We start from the raw sequence: 25,787 nt of genomic DNA on the forward strand, positions 1-25,787 counted from the left end.
CATTTTTACAATCAAGGCTGAAATAAGAAAGGAATCAGGAAGATCGTACCCCTAAATCCCAAACTTCGTGTAATGAAATAGATAAATTAAACTTTAAAATTCAAAGCTCACCTTTATTCACAATCATTTTATATGTGTTGTGTTAACAGTCTTTATGTGATAATATCTTTTTCAGCTCCATCAACAGGTCAACAGTCTTCATTTGGTCAACCATGCCTTAAAACATTTGAAACAAAAAGCGTGTGTAAAGGTGTACTGTTAGGTGTATATCCAACTATTTTTATATCTTTTTCAACTATTTCTATGTTGATGGAGAGCAATTAGTCTAGGAGAATATAAATATATATTACAGCATCATCTATTCTTGTTCAGGTTATTTTTCTCTTTCAGCCATCCCTGAGAACAGAAAACTTTGCTGTACCTACCTTCTTTCCTAAAAGTAGAATTTTATAGGTGTCCTTTATGCAAAATGTTATGCAAATAATGTATTTTTATCACCTATAATATGGAATGTATAGCAATTTTTCTGTTTTTTTACCCATTTGACCTCTATCTGAGCCAAACTCTGAACAAACATGTGAAATGATTTGAAGAATCCCAAAATACCTCAAAATGCCAACTAGAGGAGGGAAAACTGTAAAACTCTAGCTAGTAACTAAAGAGCAAACACATGACTTTTATAAACAAAAGACATGCATGTTAACAAAAATGTTCTGTGACACAAGTAAAGTCCTAAAAGCACAAATATCAAAAAAGTTGCCTAAAACAACAAAGCAATCCAAAGCAAACATCCTGAATGAAATCACAAATCTAGAAGAGATAAACAGAGCAAGGGTTCAGAATTTAGTTAATCCACAAAATAACGAGCACAATAACAATAATTATTAAAACTCACAAAACCACCAACCTTATGCAATGAACTACAAGGGACTGTGGATTTTCCTCAGCCTTCATACAATGTGTATGTTAAAAAATTAGAAAATGCGTACATTAAAAAAAAACTGATTTATAAAAACTTGTGTATACACATTTGTATGCAATTTACCTTTAAAAATCACAATCATATTGTAAATGTGCATACAGTATATGAATGCATCTCAAACTATACCTGGTTTCCACCCTAAAAAAACATATATGGTTCTTTATGGACATCATATATGGACAATGCTAATCAATTTCATTCATATGCAGTTATGATGCTACAGACCTTCACTGGATCTAAGTGCAAGGCACACAATGAACCATTACTTGGTGGTCGAAGCATGGGTGTTACCAATAAGATCAAATATATTGAATAGCAACATGTTACTACTGTTGTGAACACTGAGATCTCTATCAGCCACACCATATCTGAAATAAAAAAAAGATCTCTGGTGATGAAGCCGATTACTGGTCATCAACAGAGTGTGTGTGTAATGGTCGGAAAAAAGCATATATACATCTCTGACTTTGATCTATTAATGACATCTGTAATTTGAGATGATTTTTTATTGCCTTTATGCCAGAGCAGTTCTAATGTTTGTCAGTCTCATGCTTGTATTACAGAAGGCTTGTGAATTAATGAACTGAGACTGCTAACAGTTAACACAGCTTCTTTCTTGCCGAGTACCCTTATTGTAGTATGAATCCAGTAAAGTGTTCCAATTGCGTAGGAAAAACAGTGTTTCAAATTGCCCTTTTACGTTGGCAAAAAACATTTTATGTTTTAATAAGGTATTTAAACATCATATGAAAACTTAATGTAACTCCTCACCAGTCAGTTAATGGCTTCCAGCACAGTGGGAATATGGAGTGAAGCTTGGCTGAAACTTTCTTTACCTGTCAGCCTATATAAAATAAGGAAAAAATAAAAAAAAGTTCTTCAGTGCAAATATGTAGCATTAGCCATCTTAAAAGGGAACTACAATAGGTTCTATACATCATAGTCATCTCTCTTATATATATTTCTCTTCTGGTTCGTCCTGCTTCCACTTCAAAACCGGTCCCGCCACACACAGCCTACATGGAATTTCTCGATTCCTATTCGTCCTCTTCCAAACCCTTCCCCGCGCTACCTGCGGCTCCTTTTCAAAACCAGTCCCACCCACATGCAGCCGACACAGCATTTCTCGATTCCTATTTGTCCTCTTCCATGTCATGCACTATATTGGCCTGCTGAGCGTAATACATCCAACAAGTACTTGAGGTGTTGCCACAACAGTAAAGTAGCTTTACCACCTTTGCGGGAGCCACCTGTGTCTTTACAACAGCTTTTTACACAGCAAACATCAGAATCTAAAAATTATCGTGAACACATTCGAGAATACAACTCTTCTCTAGCGTTTGCTTCTATGGGTGCACAGATAACTCAACCTCCTGGCCACGGACCATACTATTTTAAAATACACAGGCAAATTTATCACCAAATCTCTCCACTATACGCTAACACTTCTATCTCTCCAGGATATGGACAGTTGTATGTTTTTGACACAGTGCAAGTTACTGAAGTATGCTTACAAAACAAAGCAAACTCTGCATGCAGCGAAAATGTACTTCTCCAGCAGATTCCATGCTCAGAACCATCAACCGCTTTGCTAAATCATACAAACACATGCATGAAATTGCTCCGTCCAATCCAACAGCATCTGTATAAATGGTTTTCAAGGAAAACCCTAGGCAGGATTTACGACGATACAATGCCCCAACATGTCACACCAATGTTGCAGCAATTTTCATCGGAGAAGATGGCGAAACGCCTGACGAAAGGGACATTTGCATCTATCCCATAGGCAACTCCTGTAAACAGATTTCCATGCTCAATATGAATTGCGATCCTATGGTTTACCCACTTTTATTCCCTGGAACTATTAGACGCACTGCAAGCAAACGCTGAAAATAACAACGTAGGTGTAGGCAAAATGATCATATTACTGTCCACATTTCCAGGAAGTCCAAGATACATGCAACAAAACTATCAGGATGCCATGGCCATAGTACATAAATTCGGACAGCCTGATTTATTTATCACTTTCAAATGTAATCCTGCTTGGCCGGAAATTCTAAATGCACACTGCATCTTTCAAGAAGTATTTATTTCTTCTTGATTTCTAATTTCCTTTCTCACCGTTTTCCGTTCCTATTCTTATACCGCCGTATGCTACGGCGGGCATCAGCTAGTATTAAATATTATTAGAACAATTAGAACAGTAGAACAATCTAGACGAGAAAGGATCATTGAGGCCAACAAAGCTCACCAGTCCCATCCACTTAATTCTTCCAAAATAACATCAAACCTAGTTCTGAAGTTCCTAAAGTCCTACTATTTACTATAGTACATGATAATGTATTCCATGCTTCTATGGTTCTCTGTGTCAATAAAAACTTCCTAATGTTTATTCAAAATTTACCCTTAACAAGTTTCCAACTGTGTCCCCATGTTCTTGATTAACTTATTTTAAACTAACAGCCTCAATCCATTGTACTAATTCCTTTCATAATTTTAAACACTTCAATCATGTCTCCTCTTAATCTTCTTTTACTTTAAATGAAAAGGCTCAACTCTTTTAATCTTTCCTCACAACCCATCCCCTGTAGCCCTGGAATCAGACTTATCATTCTAATCTGGACTTTCTTTAGTGCTGCTATGTCATTTTTTGTAGCCTGAAGACCAAAACTGTACACAGTACTCCAGGGTCATCATGTATAAACGGTGCGTACGCACAGAAATGTTGCGTAAAAACGTTTCCACGTTCAAATCACGATGTATAAAACCTAAACTTGGCGTAAAGCCACGCACATTTCCACGGTACCTCATACCCTGTCGTACGCAAGTTCTCCGCTCGGTTTTGCAGACTGGTGGCACCCAGCGTCAAAGCAGTGCTACTGTTCCTGTGTGGTTACCCTTTCTTTTTCAGATCCACATCCCTGACGCGGCTTTATAAATACACTGAAATTAACCTAATATTGTTTACTAGCAAAATACCCGCGCTTCGCAGCGGAGAAGTAGTGTGTTAAAGAGGTTATGTAAACATATATATACATATATATACATATATACATATATATATATACATCCACATATATATACATATATATATACACATATCAACATATATATACACATACATATACGCACATACATAAACACACACATATACATATATACATACATACATAGTGCATTGTAACACGGGCTGTGATTGTTACATGGGAGGGAGACGACAAATCACAGCTTCCCGCTTTCTAATCGGGCCTGTGATTGGTGCTTTGACTGATGCCTAGATCCCACAGTATGTCCCCTTAGGAGAGGCGTTAGGCAAGTGTAATTGAATAGCGGTGCTGCAAGTTTAGCTTTACACCTGTTTTTAAGGCTTATTGACTGAAAGGGGCTTTCATGAAAAAAGTTAGGGCTTTGCTACAGGATACACCCTCCACAAGTTAAGGAAGTAAAAATAAAGGTATATATTTCTGTTTTATTTAAACCTTTTAAGTTTGTATGTGGGCGGCATGGTGGCGCAGTGAAAGGTGCCAGTTAGGAGACCCGGGTTCGCTTCCCTGCGTGGAGTTTGAATGTTCTTCCCAAGTCTGTTTGGGTTTCCTCCGGGTACTCCGGTTTCCTCCCACAGTCCAAAGGCATGCAGGTTAGGTGCATTGGCGATTCTAAATTGTCCCTGGTGTGTGGGTGTGTGTGTGCGCCCTGCGGTGGGCTGGCACCTTGCCCGGGGTTTGTTTCCTGCCTTGTGCCCTGTGTTGGCAGGAGTTGGCTCCTGTATTTAGGATATAGCGGGTTGGATAATGGATGGATGGACATTTGTATGCATAGTCCTATTTGCCCGTTTTCGTTTTTTTTCTTTCTTCAGTAATATTTCAGCAAACCCGGAACTTGTCAGTTCAAATCCTGGTACTGACACCACTGTGTGACCCTGAGGAAGTCACTTCACCTGCCTGTGCTGCAAAAAACAAAAGTAATGTAACAAATTGTACCTCAGATGTTGCAAGTTGCTGGAATAAAGGCATAAGTAAAATAGATAACTATGTATTATACACATAGGAACTATTCATTTATTTTCAGTTAAGTCATCTGCAGCAAACTTTTATAAATGAGGGTTTCTCCTTTTTACATAGTGCAAACTGTTTCTTCTTCATTGACGTTTTCTCTTGGAGAGGTTTTTTCATTTCATTGAAAATTAAAGCAGCAGCTGCCAAAATATGTAGCTTTCTTATTAATTTTTCAACATTGTGTAAAATAAATTTATAAAGTAACATAAAAGGTTTAAATACTGATTATCCTTTTACACTAAAATATTACTAAAGAGATACAAAAAAAGTAAAATGGATATGTTCTTTATCTTTAAGGAGATTAAATATTACTGAAGAAAGAAAAAAAAAAATAAAACAGCCAAATGGGGCTATGCAGACAAACTTAAAAGGCTTAAATAAAACAGAAATATATATTTTATTTTTACTTGCTTAACTTGTGGAGGGTGTATCCTGTAGCAAAGCCCTAACTTTTTTCGTGAAAGCCCATTTCAGTAAATAAGTCTTAAAAAAAGGTGTAAAGATATTGACAATAAGCTAAGCAAACCCAGGAAGACATGGAATCGTTTAAATCAAGTATCATTACATCTTCCTTTCTTAAAGAGAAGTAAGGCAGTACTTATAAGCTTACATATTTATATATAGACATACATACATATATATATATATATATATATCTATATCCGATGCTGTGCAAGCACACTCTTGAGAATGCAACGTATAGTTGTACAGAAGAAAAGCAATCTTGCCTCAAATGAATGGCAACCTTTTGTAGGTCTATGAACTTAATTTAAACTTTAGGTTTACACGGTGCTTTCTTTCCGAAGTACCTGCACTCATGAATATGTCTGTATGTGTCAGTCGGTCAAATCCACGCGCTTCGCACCGGCGAAGTACCGCTTTTAAATTTTTATTAAGAAGAAAAGAAAACCTTTTTAAATTGAGGGAAAATATACTAATAATAGTTTGTTAAGGATCTGTTTTTTTGTGAAGCTGCCTTCACTCAAGTGATCACTTCGACCTGACTTGCTGGCCAACTATAAGCGTTACCTGGTAGGTAACCACCCATACAATCAGATTGTGAATCAGACTACGAATGCCGTGAATGTAATTACCCCGATCTACATGCTGTCAAATAAACGAACCACACGCTGTGGCGCAATTTTAGGGGCTTCGCCTCTAGCGCTGACGTCCGAGGTTCGATTCCCGTAAGGGAGTGAAGTGAGTGGGTGGTTACCTACCAGGTAACACTTATGGTTGGCCAGCAAGTGAGGTAACATCAGCCGCGGTGCCTTCAGTTGTGAGAAGCAGATCATAGAATGGTTGAAAATAGTTTACTGTCAAATAATGCAAAGAGTACGCAACACGTCTTTCCCCCTTATTCTTGGCTCATTAGGCGTACACACTCACTGCACTTGCTTACGGTAATCGAACCTTGGACGTCAGCGTTAGAGGGGCTTCGCAGCGGTGAAGTATTGCTTTTAAATTTTAATTAAGAAGAAAAGAAAACCTTTTTAAATTAAGTCTTAAAAAGAGGTGTAAAGATATTGACAATAAGCTACGCAAACCCACCAAGAAATGCAATCGTTTAAATCAAGGCGCGAGTCAAAAAACACCATTCCATAATATTAGTTAATGATTAACACATTTCTATATGTATTGTAAGCATACAATACAACTGATAATATGTTGCGCTTATTTATCTGGTGTACCGACATTTTTGTGCGTTTAACGTCTGAAATCTAACGTGGTTTGTGCCCTTCAGAATGAAAACAGTTTGCATTTACCTTTTTAGTAAAAGGCGAGCTTTTAAGCCTGAGAAATAACCCCGTAAATGCACACGTTTAATTGCACATGTGTTAATATGTATGCTTACACAGTATTAAAAGATAGTGAACAACGTCATTTACCTTTGTTCCCGCGTTTGATAAAAGGCGAGCTTTTAAGCCTGAGAAATCACCCCGTAAATGCACACGTTTAATTGCACATGTGTTAATATGTATGCTTACACAGTATTAAAAGACACTCAAAAATTAACGTCATTTACCTTTGTTCCCGCGTTTGACTCGTGCTGTAAATCTCTTCCTTGTTTTTAGTTCACGTGATTACGTAGGAGGCGTGATGACGCGATACGTGACTCCGCCTCCTCCATTAGCGTATATGGACAAAAAACAGGTTCCAGTTATGACCATTACGCATTGAATTTTGAAATGAAACCTGCCTAACTTTTGTAAGTAAGCTGTAAGGAATGAGCCTGCCAAATTTCAGCCTTCCACCTACACGGGAAGTTCGTGAATTAGTGATGAGTGAGTCAGTCAGTCAGTGAGTCAGTGAGGGCTTTGCCTTTTATTAATATGTATAGATTAGTTTAATGCATCTGATTGTAATTAACCAGTAACAATATAATAGTCCACGGAATGGTCAAACTATTCCAAATACCATAACTGCTTTAATGTTGTTATTCTCACTGCACCTTCTTCTTCTTCTTTCAGCTGTTCCCATTAGGGGTTGCCACAGCAGATCATCTTTTTCCATATTACTCTCACTGCACCACTTGGAGCAGCTGATCGGAAAGAGAATTATCGGTATACAGCATCAAGCACACACTGCCTCAGCCATGCTTCCTATTTGGACTGCTTCTCACATGGCAAACGCTTCAAACCTTTCCTGTACGGACCTCGCGGTCCAGCAAGAGTTTCATCCCAAAAGCTCTAAACGAACTCAATCAGTCCATCAACTGCTCCTTGTAGAACTGTTTGGACTTATAAGTACAATCACCTCACTGTAAACTTGCACTACAGTTATAATATTGCACAACCTGAGCCACTTTATAAAGCGCGTATTTACATATGATGACAATATCATTTTTAAGGTGAAATGCAGCAAAATATGTTTATTATATTATACAGATAAAAGCACTGTATGCTTCACTGGGACAGGCGTGAATGATAGAATAATTAAAAATGTACTACGAAGATATTTCAGTGTTCCTTAAAAGTTTTGAAGAATCGGCTTTATAAGCTTACAGATGGCTTAACGTCTGTTACAGAGCTGATTGTGTGGCGATTGGTTACTTGGAGAAAGAAAAGGAAGGACATGAATTGGAGGTTAGTATGTTTGAAAGAGACAGTACTGCAGGGGCGACCTTAGGCATGTGCAAACTGTGCACCTGCACAGGGCCGCCAAATCCCAGGGGCCGCCACTCCAATATATATTGAATATAAAACAGAAAGAGAAAATAACGACACAGCTAAAAACGCAGCGGCAAATTTCGGCAAAAGTTAAACACTTGTGTCATGAGCACGAGGCGGCTATGCAGTGTCCGCAACAGACGTGGCCATCTGCCGTGCATAAGATACCATATTGACATTGGCGGCAAAGGGGCCACCGATTCTTTCTCTGCCCAGGGCCGCCATGAGCCTAGAGACGCCACTGAGTACTGCTGCAATAAATTATTTCATCGAAGGTCGTGCACAATCACTGCGCCACCGTGTTCCTGTGTTTAATAACGTGCTTTAACTCCTATCATCATGAAAATGATATCACGTATACATCTCAGTATTTTAGTTATTCAGACAGCTGTAATATCACGAATGTAATGGATTCTGTGTCCTGTCGGAGGAAGAGAAAGCCAGTTTAAGAAGCACATAGTGATTCACACACATAGAGCACATAAAAGAACACATACAAAACAAAGCATTTAACATTCTACTTTAATTACGATTTGATTTGAGAAACTGGTTAATTAAACAATTTTAAGGTGAAGTTTATGATGTTCTACTTTAATGACAAAATAAACTACGTAATTAAAGTGGAAATTTCAAGATTGAAGTTGACATTTCGTGCTTTTTCCTCACTGTGTGTCTTTTTTTTTTCTCTGTACCCTAATAAGCTTTCATATGACACTCAGATGGTGGGCTATGTCTCGCCTTTTCATGGCAACTTTGATATCTGACATCTTCTTTTTTATTTCGGGCACTGTGCGACTTTGTGAACTTGAGCTTTCGAGTTTCTCCGACACGCTGTCAGTCAATTAGCTTCCTTTTGTTGTTTATACCACTGTTTAAAACCAACAAATAGTACGTTTTTCCTTGCCTCCACTTGGTATTCGCTGAAATTCTTCCATTTTCCCTCTTGCTTTTCCCATTGTCTTTTCACAGAACACTGAGCTTAAGGGCTATTTATATTGCTTTGCATATTCAAAGAGGCGTAATTCTGGGAGGAGTGGGGGCGGGACAGCAGGCACGTGCACGAGTGTTACTTTTCACGTTGATCGGGATTTATGTAGCGGAAGAATGTGGAAGTTTGCGTATGCACAGATTCCTGCATCTGGATTTTTCTGCGCGTAAGCACATTTTGGCTTTTGTACTTACGTCATGTTATAGTGCGAATTCTACGCACAGCGTTATGCATGAGGCCTCAGGTGAGGTCTAACCAGTGTGCTATAAAGCTTCAGCATAACCTTCTTGGACTTGTACTCTACACATTGTGCGATATAACCTAACATTCTGTTAGCCTTCTTAATGGCTTCTGAACACAGTCTGGCAGTTGATAGTGTTGTGTCCACTACGACTCCTAAAATCTCTCATAGAGTATACTTTCAATTTTCAGACCTCCCATTGCATATACAAACTTGACATTTTAACCTTGTGTAATGCTTTACATTTACTTACATTAAATTTCATCTGTCACAAATTTACTCCAGCCTGTATGCTGTCCAAGTCCCTCTGTAATGATTCAATGGATTTTAGATTATCTGCCAGTCCACCTAGCTTGGTATCATCTGAGAACTTAATGAGCTTGTTACTAATATTTCTATCAAAATCACTTATATACAGTATATTAAAATTAGCAGCAGCCCTAGCACTGACCCCTTTGGAACATCACTCTTAACATCAGCCAAATCTGATAGTGTTCCTCACACCATTACTCTCTGCTTCCCGTTTCTGAGCCAGTTTTACACCCATTTACACACAACACCCTGAACACCCACTTATTTTAGTTTGATGATGAAAGGTTTCATGTGGAATCTTAACAAATGATTTCTTAAAGTCAAGATAAATTATATCATATGCTCCATTTTGATCATATCTTTCTTTGGTTCCTTATTGAATTTCAGTTTGTAAAACTCAGCCTCCTTCATCTGAAAACATGCTGACATGTTTTTTTCAAGTTGAGCAAGACAAGACTATTGCCAAGAGATTTTATCAAGTCCCGCCCTCCTCTCAGCCATTTACGGTTAACGGCCCACGCCCACAGTCCTCACACCTCTCATTCGTGTGAATGCTTTTGTCAGACACAGTTCCTGTGCTTTCAGTTCTTATAAATTTTTATGTTTGCCTCACTTTAAGTTCCCAATAAAAGAAGACTTATTATGTCCAAATCTTAATGAAGAGTTTCATCCTGAAGGATCATCAACAGAAGAAACAAGTACATAGGTAATCCCAGTACCGAGAAGTCAAATGAATTTACGTGAATATTGTCGATGGAATGGCAAATTGGTTAAATGCGTATCAATAGACTATGCTGAAACAGTTGGTGGTGATTGTGTGAAAGATGAAAACATCAACTTACAATATACCGTAGAATATCTACAACCATTAACACCATCTGGTCTTCCACCGGTCGAATTACTGTTGAAAGAAGGATGTATGGTAATGTTTTTGAGTAATTTTGTATGAGTGATGGGCTATGCAATAGGACAAGATTAGTTGTATTCAAAATTGGTTGAACAATTCTGACATGTAAAATTTTAATAGGCGACAAGAAAGGTAATGTAGAACATCTTCCATGGAAAACATTAGACACCAAAGAAGTTCTTGATATGTCATTCATATTAAAACGTTTACAGTTTCCCATTAGAATAGCTTTTGCTATGACAATTAATAAATCACAGGGACAAACATTTGAAAAAGTCGGTTTATTTATTAGAGTGAAAGAAATGATATTCACTCACGGGCTGTTATATGTTGTGAAGTCACAATGCAACTCCAAACACGGAATCAAAATTCAAAGCGATATTGATGAAAAGTTAATTCCCAATATTGTTTTACAGTAAAAGTGTAAGTTTAAAAAGTATTTGCTTGTTAATTTCAAAGCCAAAAATAGCAAAAACGTATAACGCAACAAATACCTCAAACTCAACATGAAACATAATTTTCTTTCAATTTATTACGTTTTAATATTTTTTACTATGGTTAATTACATGCTGTAATGTAAAATTGTTAGGTCTATTATGCATATGTAACAATTCCCATGAAAATAACAATCTGTTTAAATTGTATATCCACTTCCCCATATGTGTAGCGCCCACACGGGTTGGCTAGTGAAGCAAGCAGCGGGCAAAGCCCCCTAGTGTATATATATATATATATATATATATATATATATAAAATGAACCTTAAGAACACCAGGATAAATAATATCTGGTTATGGTGATTTTTTTCAGCCTATTTAATCAAAGTAATACTTCTCCCTCTACAATTTCCACATCACTAAGTACCTCCTTAGTAGTCCCTGTTACCGCTGGGAGGTTATCTATTTCCTAGATAACATTCTTACATTCTGGGAGGTTACCTATATCATACTACTAAACACTGAGAATTATATTATGGTCACTTGACTCTAGTGATTCAAATACACCTCAACACCCTCAATTCTATCCTGATTATTACATAATACTAAATCTAGATTGGCTTGTCCCCATGTTGGTTCTTTAACAGACTGTGTTAAAAAACAATTACTGATTACTTTTGAAAACTCCTGCTCTTGTGTTTCGCTATTTTTTAAGATTAGTCCAGTTAATATTTGGGTTGTTGAAGTCCCCCATGATTTTAATATCCATCCATTATCCAACCTGTTACATCCTAACTACAGGGTCACGGGGGTCTGCAGGAGCCAATCCCAGCCAACACAGGGCACAAGGCAGGAGACAAACCCCGGGCAGGGCGCCAGCCCACGGCAGATGATTATATGTAAACTTGCCTTTTTAATATTATTAAAGAGATGTGCATTGAAATTACTGTCTTCATTGGGAAGCCTATAACACACTCCTAAACTAAGGCCTCTTTCCCTAATGTTTTATAGAGGAAGCCAGATATCCTTGCTAAGATGGAGCTCTTCATCCATTTGAAAAGGATTTGCATTTAAATTATTTTTAGCATAAACAGCAACCACATCTCCTTTTCTGTTCTGTCTATCCTTCCTTTAAATATGTATTCCTATATGTTATACTCATCCCCATCTTTTTTATTTAGCCAGGTTTCTATTATTGCTGTAATATTATAATTATGCTCAGTTACATATAACTCCAAGGCACTTGTTTTATCTTTGAAACTTCTAGCATTAAGGCAAGCTATTTTTACTGTGTTACTTGTTTTACTTTTGCACTGAAACTTTGGCTTTGAATTTACATTACTATGAATTTTAATTTTTACTCTGTTGTTTGTTAATAGTGTTAATTCATGTGCATTTCTAAACCTGATCATCATAAACTCCCTGCCCCCATTAACTATGTGTTTGTCACATCAAAGCACATTAGAATAATTGCTTGGTGATATGAGTGAGTTGTCATTTAGCTGGTTTGGCTGCATTTCACTGCTTCATCAATGGAATCTTCATTTCCCACTTTGTGGATGGATGGGTCAGATTTGTCATAAATATATGCATATTCTCCCAGTAAGTTTTCTCTTATAGATCCCAATTTTTCTGTGGAAAGCTGCCTACACATGTCAAACCTCTTTTTGCACATACACAAGTTTTATACATCCGAACCCAGAGTATTACTATGAAAGATGTGAAATGCAAGTGGGGCAGTTGCACTAAGGTATATAAGGTTGGGGGGGCCCATAGTGTCTGCATGTTTGTTGTTTCACAAGGATTTTTTATTAACACATTTTCCTGCTTAACTTTGTAAAGAAAGATTTATTATTGCTATCATCACTACAACTCCATAACGTGTAATTATAGCTATTGACCTTTTTATGTAGCTTATATGTATGGTACTTCTTATTGATGTTGATCATTTTTTAATTGAGTTTAATTTAATTACACATGGGAGTAATTCATTTTTTTGCACAAGGGTCCATCAAATTCTAGTTACGCAAGTTCAGAATGTTACTAATATTATGTTTATCATTATCAAATCAGGTAAAAACTGCATAACTGACTGTTAAATGATCACTGTAGGATTCACTTTAAATGGAATTAGTCATTTAAAAGTTTAATTGAACAGGGCATATAACATCTGCCCTGGCCCAAGGAAAACTCACCAATAAACCCTTTAAAATACCTTTGCAACAATATTTTTCAAGCAGGAAAAATTGCAATGCATATTTAAATTCCTTTTGTTTAATATACACAATTATTTGCTGCTGTGCATAGGCATAGACTGTAGCCTTTTCATGTTGATGGCAAGTTATGATTTTCTCACCAAGACTCCAAGAACAATGCAATCTTAAATTGCATTGCACATTGGTCCCAGAAATTCAAAATTGTTAACTATACAGTTTCTTTAAATATTTGAAGTCAAAAGTCAAAGTCAAAGTAAACTTTATTGTCATCTCAGCTATATACAAGTATACAGATAGACGAAATTGCGAAGCTCGGGGTCCACAATGTAACAACATGAAGTGCAAATAATAAATTAAAAACAAAATTAAAATTTAAAATTAAAACACAAACAAGACAAGACATTGTGCAAAGACAAGACAAAGAAGTAGCAGCAATATTGACGTGTAGTAAGCAATATGAATATTGATGCAATGTATGGTATTTGCTATCTAGATACATAAATATAGTCAATAGATATGTAATATAATAAATAAATAAATAAATAATAGGTATAGATAATACATAAATTATCAGTGTATGATAATAGTTGTTTAAGACATGTGTAAACAATGACAGGTCAGAATGTTTCACAGCAGAAGGATATCAAGAATGTCAAAATACAGTATGAGATTTTCATTTCTTTTCTACATGCACACTAGTCTTTGCAGAGGTTAGCAGTTGTTGAAGTGATTGTTTTCTTTATTCCATGAGGGTTTAAATGGGACATTTTATCACATATTAATCTTTAATATTTTTACAATTGTTACAGCCATTTTTTAAGTTATATTAAATGTTTGCCTATATTAGTGCATAGTCTATGGGAGGTTCTTACAACCCCCACAAGCTGAATTGAATTGGAGAGAGCAAGATCTCACAATAAAATATCTTGTTAACAGAATCTTTAGAAGATATGCAGATTTCAATATCAATGTATCAAGCATGTGCAACATAGAACTAACTGCTAATATACCTGAATCATATAAGACTATTCATTTTGAAGATAGATGGATAGATAGACAGATAGATAGATAGATAGATAGATAGATAGATAGATAGATTCCCAAAGACATGTCCCTGCCGGAACACTGGACGAAGCAGGGGACGGGAAATGGGACAATATTACCCCTTTGAGTGCAGGTGGGTGGCCTCCCTGGAATGCATGGGGGTCACGGAGCTGCGAAGCTCAACCCTCGTGATTGGAACCCTGGATGGCAGCACTTCTGCCACACCAGGAAGTGCTGCCGGAAGAAATTCCAAGGACACCTGGAGTGCTTCTGGTTGCCCTCCTGACACTTCCGCCACACCCGGAAGTGACGCCAGAATGAGCACCTGGAGCCCATCTGGGTTATTATAAAAGGGGCTGCATCCCGCCAGAAAGGGAGCCAGAGTTGGGAGGAAGGAGACGAAGCTTGTGAGGAGGGGAGTGGAGGTCATTGAGAAGCGTAAAGAGAATGAGACTGAGACTATTGGCATTGTGGTGCTGTGAAGTTAATAAACGTGTGCATTTTGGACATTCTGGTGTCTGTCTGTCTGTGTCCGGGTGCATGCTTTTCACAAGAGATAGATAGATAGATAGATATTTCATTGAGGTTGTTAACACATAATCTGTGTGTCCAACGGAATAGGCTAATGAAGACACAGGAGATGTTCATGTTAAGCTCATGCAAAAGGTTCTTAGGAAAAAATTACATTTATACTTGTTTGTAGGTGACCACAGCTTACTTTATGTTTCAAATAATCATTATCATGGAATAAAAAATCTTGGGCTTTAAATTCTTCTCCTGAATGAATGCATCACATTCACATAATTTACACTTATTTCCCTGCAAACATTTATTTTCTGAAGATTGCAACTTTCACTTATCACTGTAAACAATTTTTCCAAGACAACTTGCTATGCTTATGTGGGCATTCCTGAATATGTGTGTAGAACTTGCTGTGAAAACATACAACTGGTATTAAATACAAAATAACCTGGAACAAGTTGTACTGTGCGAAAACAGTGTTAACATTTTCTCTCATGTTCTGTATTTGATCTGGCAATTACAATAATCCAGGTAATTACCCAATTAATCTTATTTTAAGGTTAACAACTTGATTGTTGATATATTAGAAATGATAATCTTGGAAGAATATGCAATGTCCCAATGTGTCATTTTACTATTAAAAAAACTTATCAATAGTACAGAAGACTTTTAGGATAACATAGTTTGTTTCTTGCAAATGCTCGAAATTTCTTCCTTTTAATTTTTATCCCACAATACACAGATACCGTAAACACAGTACTTTTAGCATGCAAAATCATGATTTATTTCTATATTTCCTGAAACATTCAGTACTGCCAGACCAAAAATACAGCACTACAAACAATCATCAACAAATGAAATGAATATTTGATGTAGAACCTTTCACACAATGCACTGACATCAATTCCATACTAATTAATATTAATATTGCAAGTAGCAAGATTGTAGCATAATCTAGAATGCTGTAAGCAATTTCTAATTTGCATTCATTATGAAAAATGTAAAATATAAGCTTTTCTATAATACAATATGTATATACAAATAGAGGCCACCAAGGCATTACACAGAAAAGTCCACCTCTACCCCCAGGATATTTGGGCCTGCAGTGAGGAATTAGTGGCAGTTCTGCAGACTGGCACACTACAAAATTTGCCTTTCTAGAAGATTTCTTTCCTGGGATCTACTAGGCCAAGCTAAAAAAGGAAAAATCAGGTCCATCTGCCAGGTACATCCAGGACTTTGGCATTGATTATAACTCACATGGCAACTGTACGGTTGATGGTTTAGCAAAGGGTAGCTGTTCGGTAGAACAGTACTGCGTATCTTCTAATTCTTACTGGAAGAGGGTCCATTTCAGCTGAAAAGAGGCCAAGTCCTCAAACCACACATCCCCTAGAGTGGCCAGAATGAGGCCAGAATCACAGCTGTACCTTCAAAAATTACTCTGTTGGCTGTTCGGATAAAGGGTCAGATTTATAAAACTTGTGTATGCATCAAAATGCTTGAAATGTGTGTATGTAATTTTCCTTGCAAATATCTGGATTTATAAAAGAAAACTCACAGGGAAAGCTTACATTATCATTATGATAATCCTCATCCATTCGTGCGCAATATTTCAGAGAAACTGGGAAATGACAACACCCTTCATCAAGTAGGGAAATGCAGCTAAACCAGCTAAATGATGACTCATGTTTATAATAATTCATATCACCAAGACTTTATTATAAAGTGTGTTAATGTGACAAGACATATGAAAGCTCAAAAGCAATGAATATGATGTATAGACTCTAATTTAGTTCCCTTTCAAAGGGCCAATGCTTCGTATTAGCACAGAAGAATTTTTTTTGTTTTTCATCAGTTTAAATTGGTTACCTGTTGATACTTCTCAGGCAAATGGTCAATATATCAGCAATATCTCAGATAAATATCACTTCATCACGCCTACTGTGCTGGAAGCCATTAACAGACAGATGAGGCACTACATGCAGTTTTTGTATGGTGTGGGTGTATACACTGTACATAAAACATGGCATGTTTTTGCCAAAATAAAAAGAAAATTTGCAGCACCATCTAGTATTCCTGATGTAATTGTAGCACATTACTTTATTCATTGCAATATGGGCACCTAGGAAGAATCAAGCTGTTATTGTTAACTGTAAGCAGTTACTTTCCTTTAAGACACAAGTCATCTGGGATGCTACAATGAGACTGGCATGTAATTTATTTTGAGGCTAAATAACTTTGGCAGACATGAAACCTCCGTTTTTCAAATGGCCTGTGCTATTCACTATAACAACAATCATGTCATTACATGTGATAGTGGCTACCCCTCTCAGATGCTGGCACGTTATGCCTTTCCCCAACCCCCAGAACACAGAGGAGTGGCACTGCAATGATCTTGTGTGCTCAGTTGTGGAGCACACTGTAGGACTTGATGCATTAAAAGGAGGCTGCTCTACCAGCCAATGAACATCAGCAGCATCATGACTGCATATGTATAAGGTTGATTATCATAGTCCATATACAGTAGTTTCAGGGAAACAATCGGGTGGGGTTCAAGGTGTGTTCACGTACTCACATTTAAAAGATAATTGTGATTTATAAAGGTCAGTTGCATAGAAATATGAGTGCACCAGATTTTATAAATCAGAATTTTTTTGGCATACGACTTTTCCTGTTTTTCTGTGTATGCATATTTTACCACTCAAATCCATGCAAAGTTTTGTAAATGAGACCCCAGATGAGAGTTTGCTAGTCAACATTATAAGCATGAGACATCATTTAGCAGGTTTAGCTGCATTTCCCTACTTGATTAAGGGTATTGTCATTTCCCAGTTTCTCTGAAATATTGCATATAAATGGACGAGAATTATCATAAAGATATACAAGCTTTTCATTTGAGTTTTCTTTTATAAATCCAGATATTTGCATGGAAAATTGCATAAACACATATCATGCATTTTTGTGCATACAACAATTCATTTCATGCATAGCTCAAAATCACACAAGGTATGCCTCAATGTGCTTTAACAGGCCCTGCTTTTTACAGTCCCCCACCCACATCATACAGAAAACATGGACCTAAACAAAGTTCTAGTGAAGTACTAATTACACATGGACCCTGGCAAACACCTACATCCTGAAAGACACACACATGACTATACCAGTCCTACACACCTTTGCATTTCTGAAGGTCTGACCATTTCACTGAAAAGGGTATGTACTGCCTGAGATTAGGGAGCTCTCACTTGTCTTTGCAGAACTTCAAGCAGGTTTAGCACCATATACTTCAAAACATCTAGACATCCTGAAAAATATGGTATTTATGGTTTGGTGCAGTATGTAGACGAGGAGGTGTATTGATCAATGAACTGAAAGTCCTTTCAACTTATGTCCCAGAGCAACCAGTGTAGGCATTTCAGCCTATCTCATGAATTTTGTATTAATGGCAAACCAGTCCTCAGGAAGCCACCTTTTCTGTCAAATTGTAGTGGGTGTGGGAACATTTGGCAATGTTTAAATATTTATTCATTAATGTTTTTGTTATGTGTGTAATTTGATTTCTTTATTGTTTATTAATACTAGAAAGCCTACGAAAAAACTCATAATCTCGGGCCACCTTAAATTCCTTTGCACCTCTCCTCATTAGTGTCTTTTATTTTGCAAATGTGTCGATCAGCACAAGCAACAAGCAGCCTGCTATCCCATCCCCCATTGTTGCAGCTCAACTGAGGCAAAACGTTCTCCCAGCTCAAGGCTCTTTATCTGTGTGTGAGGTGCTTGGAGTTGTATAGGGTAAATAATATATCGTTATTTGGAACACATACATTTCATGTGCATTCCGTGTCTACAACGATCTGTGTAAATGTAGGATGAAAGGAAATGTGAGGCAAGAAATGCTGAACACATACCTAAAACAGAAATTGTTCCCATGTTATACTAATATTGATGTGAAGTGTATAATGTGTGAAGACTTTAGTCCAAATATCAAATAAATGTGCACTTTTATTCAAGAATATAACAAAAGTAAAAAAAATCATGCAATTTACATGTTGCTGTCAATGAGTTAGAAACTCAACATTATCAACTTAGAGAGGGAGAGGCAAGTTTGTTGTACCACGTGAAAATCGCTGACAGAATAAAACAGAATAATAAAAAAAAAGAGCTAACTTTTACAAGTAGCCTAAATTTACACCTCGTGTTACAGACTCAAATCAAATGTATGTTTTTTATTACCCTAAGTTCTTGTCTATAAGCCGGACTCATGTATTAGCCGGAGACCAAAAATCATACGAATTTTTAAAATAAAATCGTATCATAGATAAGCCGGACTCATGGATAAGCCGAACGTACTATAACCTATAACTAATAGAAGGGAGGGAGGTCAGTGGTCTCACTCGCGCCCATTTAATTTCTTTAAGGGGGGAGAGAGTGTGAGATATTGCCGTCTCTCTCACTCCCCGCATGGCGCGGTTGGAGCGGTTGGAGCGGCCGGAGCGCGTTCTTTCTGCTCTGGGCGTCGCCGAGTCAACACGAGCGCGCAGCGGTCATTTAAATTGTGATTTTATATGTAAGCATATTTAAATATATATCGCGGATTTCTGCGGACAATGGGTCTTTTAATTTCTGGTACATGCTTCCTCAGTTGGTTTGCCCAGTTGATTTCATACAAGGGACGCTATTGGCAGATGGCTGAGAAGCTACCCGGCTTACTGTTCTCTCTCTCTTGCGCTGACTATCTGTGATCCTGACGTATGGGGATTGAGCAGGGGGGCTGTTTGCACACCTAGATGATACGGACGCTCGTCTAAAAATGCTGAAAGATTATCTTCACGTTGCTATCTTTTGTAAAGCTGATTCCTGAAAAGACATGCTGCACAGTGCTTCGCATACTTAAAAGCTCGAAGGGCACGTATTGATTTTTGACTGAAAAACAAACTCTCCCTCTCTCTCTCTTTGTCTGCTCCTGATGGAGGGGGTGTGAGCTGCCGCCTTCAACAGCTTTGTGCCGCGGTGCTTCGCATACTTAAAAGCCAAACAGACATTGATTTGTTTGCTTCACTCCTTTGAAGAGGAAGATATGTTTGCATTCTTTTAATTGTGAGACGGAACTGTCATCTCTGTCTTGTCATGGAGCACAGTTTAAACTTTTGAAAAAGAGACAAATGTTTGTTTGCAGTGTTTGAATAACGTTCCTGTCTCTCTACAACCTCCTGTGTTTCTGCGCAAATCTGTGACCCAAGCATGACAATATAAAAATAACCATATAAACATATGGTTTCTACTTCGCGGATATTCTTATTTCGCGGGTGGCTCTGGAACGCAACCCCCGCGATGGATGTATAAGCCGGACTTATGTATAAGCCGATATTCTATTTTTTCATTTTCACAACTTTTTTCCTTAGATAAGCCGCGGCTTATTGACAAGAACTTAGGGTATATTATAGTAATAATAATATAAGTTCACTACTCAAAATGTGGAGCGCCCGGACTCGAACCTGGAAACTTTTGGTTATAAGGCAGCAATTCTCACCTTTGCACCATCCAAGAATACATATCAACTTTCTGTTGATTCACATTTGAGATTGGGTTTTTAACTGGAGGCTCTTACAAAACTGCAGAGTCTACAGAAGTGCCCAGTTTGTGAATTCTGACCACAGATTCACAATCTTGACTTTGCTGACAATGCTGTCATCTTTGTGGAGTCAATGGAGGCTTTGATCAGGGCTCTCGAGAGACTGAGTGAGGAGTCTAAGTGTCTGGGCTTGCAAGTGTCCTAGATAAAAACCAAGATCCAGGTCTTTAATGACCTCATAGGCACAGCCATCAGCAGTGTGTTTGTCTGCGGAGAGAGTGTCGACCTTGTTGAGAGGTTTACTTACCTCAGCAGTGATATACTTGTCTCTGGTGACTCTTCCTATGAAGTCAGTAGACGGATTGGAGGAGCGTGGACGGTCATGAGGTCGCTGGAAGGGGATGTGTGGCACTCCCGAAATCTATGCAGAGGACGAAGATCCAAGTCTTTAGAGTCCTGGTGCTTCCTGTTTTGCTATATGGTTGTAAGAAATGGACGCTATCCAGTGACCTGAGATGAAGACTGGACTCCTTTGGTACTGTGTCTGTTTGGAGAATCCTTGGGTACCGCTGCTTTGACTTTGTGTCAAATGAGGGGCTGCTCATGGAGTCCTGAATGAGACATGTTACCTGCATTGTGAGGGAGCGTCAGTTACAGCAATACACCCATGTGGTGCGATTCCCAGAGGGAGTCCAGTTTGCAGGAGCCTCATTGTGGCTGGACTAGGCCAAGGGGATGCCCACGTAACACCTGGCTGTGGCAGATAGAGGGTCATTTCCGGAGGGTGGGACTGGCCGCTTGTCTGCCTTGGGGGTTGCCAACCAGGATCCTGAGCTGTTTCATTGTGTGGTGGGTGCTGTACCAGTGCATGCTCCCCAACCTGACCTGACCTGAAAATCAAAGTGCATGTACTTATGGTTTGAGGTACTGTAAGTGATGCTTTGTTCCTTTACTGACTGCCTTTTGCCAGACAGGTACTACAGTTTCTCTTTAAAGTTTTTACACACTCAATGTTCATGGTTACTAGTAAAATTACTCCTACTGGGTCTGCTGCTAATTAGTCAACCCCCATTATTAGCGTGGCAAACATGGCCTCTTCTATACAGTCTTCCTCTGCTTGAGCACTTGCAATATTAGGAAGGTTTAGACTAATGGAATCCCTAGTCCAACTCCTGTTACAAATAGTTTTCTGTTCCAATTTTCAGTCCAGCCCTAGTTATTTTTTTGAAGTTGAAGGGATTGCTTTAACTTTTATTATGACCATATCCTATACACACTGGGGTCTCTGCTATACAGAGGCAGTTACAGCCAGGTCACCCAGTGAGCTTGATGGAGGAAGCAATGAGTTAGGGTCTTTAAGGTCTTTAAAGGAAGGAATAGAGGTCTTGCCATTGGTTTCCTGGGGAGCACATAAGCCAAACCTTTTGGTTGGCCATTGGTGCAAAGTACTTTCCCTCAATGTTGTCAGTCCTTAAGTTATGGGCCTTTGTTTGAACTTGGGTATCCTCTGAAAGCTATCTCTGAGTGATACTTGGTGTGTGATCAATTTCCTAACAATTAAGGTGTGGAGTCTGCATTCTGCAAAGGGGCCCCAATGGGCAAACTTGGACGTTTTAGCTGGCAATAAGCTGGCAGCTATTTAAGCTAGGATTTGTGTTGTAATTACAGTATAGCAAAACACGAATAATGTCATTCTGTTCTATTTTATCCTAAGTATAAAACCCCTACACATTATGGTAAAAAGCTATGAGTTGGAGAATGGATGGATAGTTGGAAGAAACTGATACCATTTTAATGTGCATTGCTGCAAAGCAAAACTTCAGGCATGGCCACTGCTACCAAAAGAAGGTTAACAGAGCCTGATTTCAGATCATATCACACTTGTAGAATTTGGGATGAATACCAATGAGGAAGCATCTTCCAAAACATAATAAAAAAGTTCGAAACTGGTTTGTATACACAAATAAACTGTGTATTAGTAGTGATAACAGTCAAAACGTAGCTATGCCAAGAAAAATAATTATACAGCAATCCACACAAATACAAAAATACAAGGAAAATTGCTGACAGTATTAAAAGACCATCCAAATAAGAATCAAAATTCATGCCAAATCTAAATTAAAAAATAGTATTGTAGTCTCAATTAAAACCAATAAAAAAGACTATGGAGAAAGTTATCACTAGAAAGGTGCAATAAACCTTTAAGGTGGATTTTCTACTGTAAACTAATTCCAAACAGTTTGTTTTACCCTTCTTTTTGTTGAGCAGTCCTATCAAATTACTCATCCTCCCAGAAGAAAGCAGAATCTCACCATTAATCTTCAATCTAAATGTCTAAGTACATTTTATATATTTTCTACTACTTCAAAGTCAAAATTGCATACTTTGTTTTTAAGCCTTGATAAATAAAATTGTAGCTTAATAAGTCTTAACCTAGGAATTTGTTGTTCAGGTTTTGTTAACACAAATAGTCACATGCACACAAATTAAATTTAGATTATCTCCATTTTTGTGTTTTTTGCACACACTGAGATATAAATAACATGAATCTTTTTCATTGAGAATGTCTGCATGACATGCATTATTTTTAAACTAATAATTTTCCAACATAATCTTAGAAGCACACTTTACCTGCCAGATTGTATTAGTAAAAGTGGAATTGTAGAACTACCTTTATAAATCTCAGATTATTATAAAAATCAACCCTGTACAGAAGGTAAGGCACTTATGAATATCATAGATTTTAAGCAAAAACAAAATCCCTATTAGTTTTAATTTGAAATCCTGTGTAAATTACTTATCCTTTTTACTTGAATTATTATTTATTGTGGCCTCTTGAAGGTATAGTGGATTGCATAGTTTACTCACCACAAAGCTTGTGACTGGCAGTGAATTAAGACAGGCACCTTTGACAGAATAATTAGGAACGACTAGAACACTAATAGCCACTATGCTGGAAGCATCAGCTTTTATGATTACACTTAAATATTTGTTAAATATTTGTTTTTTAATTGTTATTTTTATAACTGATACTTATTTTGTGTAGAAGGTTGCCTGATAGTGCATTATCAATAATTCAAGAGGTTCAATTCTATGGATAACTTCTACAAAATGGTGCAGTATTTAAAATGTAACCAGAGTCTTAGTATGAAAAGTGAAACGTGGACTTCCAACACAGGTCATGGAAAATAAAATTCAAATGCAATCCCATGCCAAATTTAGATGGCAAGGTGTTGTTAAAGGTGAGAAAAACTCAAGCTACTTTCACATAAAAAGATTTTGACTTTATAATGTTAAATAATTTTTTTTTTAATATGTTTCCTATTTTACTTAAATGCTACACTAAAGGAGAGACATTTCACACCTAGTAACTGATTTAACATAAAGTGATTTCTTGTCACATATCATCATTTTTTTATTATAACTCTTGATGTTATATGAATCTTTTTCCTTTTACATTGTCTCAGAAAAATGTTAGTCAATGTGTAATGTTTTAAAACTTCAACTCAAACAATGCTAGAGAGGCTACAACTAATTTTAGTGTCAATATGTAGGTATCCCATTGCTATCTTCTGGTAATAGTTTCTATTTACAGTTTCAATGTATTTATTTTTATTGAAACCATGATTTAAACTAACATGATTGCCCATGTAGTTTACAATCTGATGGATTTGTAGATTATCCTCTTTGTGATCACCAGAATTATGTGGAGGGAGAGATGAATTCCAAATTCTGAAGAAAGGTGACATCTAACACCTTCACTTTCTCTGTTTTTGTGTTTTGGATGTGGCAATCAATTATTTTTCAACAAGTAACCCAAATATGCTTACTGTAATAAACAAAATAATGCAGGTCATTAATAATGTAAGGATTATAAAAAAAAATCAATGTACACATATATATACAGATGCAGAAAAAATAATGCAAAACATTTCACCCCTTATCATTTTTGCCTAAAATTGCTAAAGGAAACATTCACTCAGGAATGTCTTATTTATTCTTTTGTAAGATTTCTGGCCTCTTGGCTGGTTAAACTGACACATTTATGTCTGGATTATAAATTTTTCATTTCGTATTTGATTCCAAGTAGATGGTGAGTCTGTTCAGAGCTCATTTGTGAGGATGCGTTTGTGTTTGCACATCACACAGTTTGAAGAAGGTTCTACTCAACTGAGTTTAGCTTTACTGCCAAATTTGAAGATACATACAACAGTTAAAGATGCACCCTTCACACAGGTTATTATTTTCAGCTACTATAAGACAAACAAACAGAAAATACATATGGTGATATGTTCCCTGGGTTTACCCCAGCTGCAGGGATACAACCAATATTTTAATTGGAACCCAAAGTATAAGTAATGATACTTATACTTTTGTTTACGTCCTTCTATTTTAAAGAATATAAATGATGCTTTATCCTGCAGTCTTTATAGCCTGGCACAGGCCCGGAGTGGCTAATTGGGAGAAACGGGAAAATTCCCGGTGGGCCCGCTGGGTTTATGGGCCGCAAGGACCGGTGTTAAATCAGAATCAACATACATGTCACATACTATGCTGCACCTACTGCTTCTGCACTCACAGGTACAACCAGCCAGTGCTCCATGCGTAACCTGCTTTAACGTGTGCCATGTGACCACAACTAGCCAATCACACAGGCTGGTGTGTATGGCTGATTGCCTGTTACCCTGAGCCTTATAATAGAGAGGATCTGCAGTTACTGAGCTATGTTCCTCTGAGAGACGCCTGAGAGTAGATGGATGGTAAAAAAAGCAAAGGTGGTGCCGAAAAGGAGAGAATAAAAAAATGGAAGGCACTTGAAAATGATGCGGCCAAATGAGGCAAACAGAGTGGCTTTTTAATTAAAACCCCTGGTTTGAGAGCAACAGTCTAAGTGGAGATGGTGAAAAAAGTAAGTAAGCTACGAATGTGCAAAGCATTTGTTCATATCACACAGACTAGGATCAGGCACTATGCAAAGTATTGGGTGTTTTGGGAATCCTTAGGGAGCCTTGTTTTTTGAAGTGCTTTTGACTTTACACACCATTGTAGAGCACAGTGCACAAAAGCCAACTGTGAGGGCCAAGGCAAAGGGATTCATAGAAGGCCTTCTGAAGTATGAAACAGTGCTCACTGCTCAAATTTTCCTACGCATTTTTGAGCAGACATCTCCTTTATCAAAATACTTACAAACAAAGGGAATGGATATCATCACAGCTCAACGGCTGGTTGAAGGGACAGAGGACAGTCTCAGGAAGAGTGCTAGGGACTTTGAAGGAGTTAAGTGTGCAGCTGATAAGTTTGTGCAGTGGGCTAACAGAAAGCTGCAGGAAGAAGAGTGT

This window comes from Erpetoichthys calabaricus, chromosome 12 (assembly GCF_900747795.2).
Source record: "Erpetoichthys calabaricus chromosome 12, fErpCal1.3, whole genome shotgun sequence".
NCBI lineage: Eukaryota > Metazoa > Chordata > Cladistia > Polypteriformes > Polypteridae > Erpetoichthys > Erpetoichthys calabaricus.